The sequence below is a fragment of the Vicia villosa genome, linkage group LG7, assembly GCF_029867415.1.
Source record: "Vicia villosa cultivar HV-30 ecotype Madison, WI linkage group LG7, Vvil1.0, whole genome shotgun sequence".
Taxonomy (NCBI): Eukaryota; Viridiplantae; Streptophyta; class Magnoliopsida; order Fabales; family Fabaceae; genus Vicia; species Vicia villosa.
Genome location: NC_081186.1, coordinates 45,390,353 through 45,395,850, shown reverse-complemented (window position 1 = coordinate 45,395,850; position 5,498 = coordinate 45,390,353).

Sequence of the window (5,498 nt, the reverse complement as noted above, 5' to 3'; positions counted from 1 at the left end):
TTGGTGTTGAGCAGAAGCTTTAGTAGAGATCCAAGCACTAAAATGTTGTAAAGATCCAAGTGTTTATGAGAAGCTTCGATGATGTGGCAGTCACAAGATTATCTTTTGTATTTCGCCTTTGTATCCCTTATTTTTGCATGAACCAATTCTTTTGAATTTGATCCATCGGGATGCCCTGATTTTTGCCTAAGTCATTTTTGTTTTCTTTTATGGAATTTTCCATTTTGACTTAGCGGGCGCTTTCCTCCTTTTTGAATGCTCATTTTGATCCTTGGATTTTGAATATTGTGACTGCCATGTCGACTTTGATTTGTAAGCTTCGATTTTGATACGTCCTCGATCTTGAATGATATATTGAGGAAGAAGATGTTGTGAATGTTATCTCCATTGCTTCCTCAATCTTGGATGAACGCGAGGAATAAGATATGCTTGAACCTTTGCTTGATCCTTATGCTTGAATCTTTGCTTGGATTGACTGATTCTCTTGACAACCAAAATACACCATTGAATTAATCGAAATCTACCCTGCCCCTGGTTGAAATCAAGGTTTAATTGAAAAAGTAAAAACAAACTCCAATTCCTGGCTCGAGGGGATAACGAGGGATTAACATCCTTGTTTCTCCACTGTTTGGGATTTGAAATAATGCCTGTACATCGTCGGTTCGGTCTTACCTTGAAAGCATACGTTTAGCTAGACTTAGTTATTTGTATTCATCATTCTCCCTTAAGTTTGTTAATAGTCCTAAAAATAGAATAGAATAGAAGTGCGCGAGCGAATGAATTGACTCCAAAACCTGCATGGTCATCCCATTAGAATTGCTAATCCGAAGGTACAACTTTTATCCTGAGTAACACTTAGCGATCGTAGGGGTTGAAATTCTGAGCATGGTAAACACCTATTGATCCTAGGGACAACCTCCTTTGTAGATCCATCGACCTTGTTTTACTCCTTAGTTGATGTACTTGTAGAAGTGAAGGGTAACCTCGAGTTCTCCTTGGACATGTCAAACCGATAGGGAATAAGTTGTTAGCGGTGGGTTTTCATCGTATCGGAACTTCATGAGTTTCCTTTGACTGAACCTCTTTTGCTTTTTTTTCTAGGGGTAGTATCACACCGTTCGGAATCTTCAGAGTTCGTAGATTGATAAAGGAAATTTAGGACCCTTTTTCCCCTTGGTGGGGAGTCAACATATGTCGCTTTCCCTCTATCGTAGTTACACATCTTTGTTCAGGATATTGCCCCATTAGGACTAATCCTTGCCCCCAGGTTATCGTAGAGCGTCTTTGTAAATTTGATGTGTTCTAAGATGAACCCCTTTATGGCTAGATACCCCTTGAGTGTATCTATGAGGGAACTCTTTTGTTGAGCTAATCCTTGCTCGACGATAGCCTTTGTTGTATTTATAATTTTGTCATGACAAGGCATGGACATGCGGCTGGCATGGTGAAAGTCATCCTTTTTTTCTTAGTAAGGTCGAGATCATTCTCAATAATTTATCCTCCATTCTCCATAGTTTATGATCCTTTGATTATCTTCGGGAGTTCCGGGAAATCGGCTAGCACGGTAAGTACGAATACGGGCGAAGGTAGAAGTGCAAATGCCAATGTAAATGAATGCATGAAAATGCAAATGCATGCTTATGCGAGAGACTCCTTGTGTTATAACTCCGTGTATGTATTGCAGACGTGTGATGTATATAATCCTAAGGATAGCCTGTGCGGATTTAGGGATGACATTAGACCCTAGTGAAATATGCAAGGTAGATGTTATGACACGCCAATGGAAGTCCCTTAGATTAGGGAGTATGTAGAAGGTAGCGGCTGGTGATCGTTCAAGACAGTCACCAAGTCTCATGGCCATCGAGAGGCCGATCAACGTGTACCAATGAAGTTGTCCTTGGTAGGGAGGTTCTCTATGCGGAACACAACCTATATAAGGACGATATCGGATGAAGTGAAATCCCTACAGGCTAGGGATGAAAGATGTATAGATGGAAGTCCAAACCCTGCAAGTTAGAGGGTGGCGGAAACAAGCATGGAGTGACCGTTCAGGGCAGTCACTAGATCTCATAGCCATCGAGAGGCCAATCGAAAGCATGCTAATGAAGTTGTCCTTCGGGGAAGGACGCGTCGTTGTGAAAACACATGGATATAAAAGAAAAATCCCTACAGGCTAAGGAGTTCGTAAGAGCAAGCACGGGGTGACTGTTTAAGAAAGTCACTGAATCGCATGGCCATCGAGAGGCCAATTGACGTATGCTAACAAAGATGTCCTTCGTATGAAGGATGCGTTTTTAGAAATATAATCCCTACAGGCTAGGGAACTCGTAGATGTAAGCACGGGGTGACCGTTCAAGACAGTCACCAGATCGCATGGCCATCGAGAGGCCAATTGACGTGCGTAAACGAAGATGTCCCCCGTGGGAAGGACACGTAGTTGTAAGAATACAAAGATGTAAAAAGGAAAGTCCCTACAGACTAGGGAGTGCGTAGATGCAAACGTGGAGTGACCGTTCATGACAGTCACTAGGTCTCATGGTCATCGAGAGGCCAATCAACGTGCATAAGTGGAGGTGTCCTTCGTGGGAAGGACATTGTCTTAGAAATGGGGTCCCTGAAGGCCAGGGAACGCGTAGGAATACCTGCAAAAATTAAAACGCAAGATATTCGAAGTATATAAATTGCAAACATATAATGAGCATAGAAGCACAAAAGTCCTAGGTTCATAGGTTCGACGTAACGGCTTTAGGGAGCCTACCCTTTCCATGGGAGTGTTCTAGAAGGTCTCATGGGGTCGTTCGTAGCCTCCGAGACTTTTTGTCTCTTTGGATTTTAGAACAACTCATTTTATCCATGAGGTTCGAATTTTTGGGGTAGGTTCTCAGAGAGATCAGCCAAATACCAAGTCCTTCCCTCAACAAGGTCAAGCCTCGTATTGGACATTTCCGGATATTCAACCCACTCTGAGTTGAATTATCAATAAGACTCGTAGGCTATTCAAGTCCCCCCTGGTCTTAAAGATAACTCCCACACTTAGGTTTAACAACAATTTTATATATCCCAAAAGATGCAATAGAAATAAAAATATTCACTTAAATAAATATTTAATTAAATTGCAGTAATAAAATTGCAAAGGAAAATAAATAAATAAATAAAATTTAAATATTTAAACTAACCTCGAAATCCGACCGCTTATAATTCAAAATGCAGTGAAAAGCAATTATTTAAATAAAAGGTATTTATTTAAACTACTATAAATAAATAGCAATGCGGTAATGGAATTGTAAAGGAAGTAAATAAATAAAATTTTAATATTTTAAAAACAAACCTTGAACTCCGGCTGGCTTACAATTTAAAAAATGCAATACACCGCAAATATTTAAATAAACAGACATTATTAAAATAAACAGATATTATTTAAATAAAGGGATATTTATTTTACTGATGTAAGTAGATGGAAAGGGAAATAAATAAATAAAAATTTAAATTTAAATTTAAATATTTATGAAAATAAATAAACCCTAAAATGGCGAACTAAACAAACCCTAAAAAATTCGCCAAAAACCTAAATGTTTCGCCAAAAACCTAAACCCTACCAAAACCTATAGGGGCATAATAATTCACCATTATAGTGTATCCCCAGCAGAGTCGCCAGCTGTAGCAACCTGCCTAAAAATAAAGACTTAGAGTCGCCACCTATTCTGAAGGGCGAATAGGAAACCCTACGCAGTTTAGAGATTCGGGGTAAGTTATTATAATCAGGTCGAGGAAAGGTGTTAGGCACCCTCAACCCTTTCCTAGGGCTTTGAATCTAAGGTAACAGTTTATGGCTAAATTATAAAGGTTAATAGCTAAGGAAATGAGAAGGGGAAAAATTGAGATTTGAACTGAATTGAGGTTTTGAGGAAGGGGACTCGCCTTTGTTATCCAAGTGCCTACGTATCTCCTTAGGGAGAATCAGAGTCAACGTAGTTCGGGCACAGGGTTGTACGCCTTTGAATTAGCACGAGGTTGTTTGTAATTGTTTGGAGGCTTTTTGACTGGCCTATCGTAGTTTTTGAAATGCGAAGTTCGAAGGTATTTTGAATTACCTTATCGTAGTTTGAACATCGCAGAGATGGAAATCCGTAGTGTCGTGGTTTAGTGTGTTTTAGATTTGGGCGTACAACCCTGATTTAATATGTTACCATTAGTTGCGATGATCAATAGGTTTAATCACCATAGTTAACGGATTAGCAAAGAATTGCTGGCAAATCTAATCGATTGATTCGATTATCACTTTTAGCAAATTGAGGTATTTTAATTATTGACTTATTAATTTATCGTTAACTCTCGTAATCGATAGATTCGATTACAAATGATAACGAATTGATAAGAAATGCTAATCATCGTAACCAATAAGATGGTTAAACCTTTTAGCAAAATAAGTTTCTTTTCATTTTAATTGATTAAATAATTAAATGATCCATTATTACCCATCGCGACCAATAGATTTAGTCGAAACGAATAACAAATTAAATCCTATTATTTTGGCTAAAAAACTAATGAGATTGGACAAACCCTAATGCTTTGGTAACAATTTTCTAGGGTTTTTGTGATTTTATAATCGAAGCTAGATTAAAATTAATTAAATCGAATTAATCGGGAAAATAATCGAGAAAATCCTAAATAAATTATAGTCCTAATCCTAACTTTATAATCCTAATCCTAATTGAATAATTTGATTAAATCAAATATAATTAATTAACAATTTAGTCTAACTAATCAAGTCAATAAAGTAAATAAATAAAAGGATAAATAAAACCTGGGAATGATTTTGTGCAGTGCGCCTGGGATGTATACCATGGGACAGCAGTTGTGGTACGTTAGATTTGAGTTATTGGAGATCCTATGGCTGATGCTGAAGGTGCATGATAGTCTTGTGTTGGCTAGGCGCGCAGGATCTGCAGGATGTCACTGTGATAAAAATATTTGTCTCAGGCCAGGTTCGAACTCAGGCCTTATGGGTAAACTGCTTCCTTTGGTCACCATCTCTGCTACACATTCAAGTTGTAAATCCAACACAAAAAAAATAACAAATATTAAAACAAACATTAAATGGTTAGTTTCAAAGAACAAAGTCAGTGTGGCCCCATGTGCTTTGCGAGCAGCCAATCGTGGTTAGAGAGAGGATTGGAGAGAGTGGACCAACCAATCACACACGCACGTGCATGGAAGAAGGTTTGACTGGCCACTCATATGCATGGAAAGGGCCACGTGAGCGTCCCTGCAAACTAGAGAAAAAGACCCCCACCGGAACAATGTTCCGGTTACCCCTTCCGACGAACCTTGACCCCCGATCTGCAAACAACCGTCAAAACGAAAGCACAAACGACCCAGATTACCATAATGACACCTTGCGGTCACGATGGTGGCGTTTTCATGCTCTGAAACGGCCTGTATACGGAGGTTCGAAATAGAGAACCTTGAAAGCCCTAACAATGGCAGTTTCATGTCCC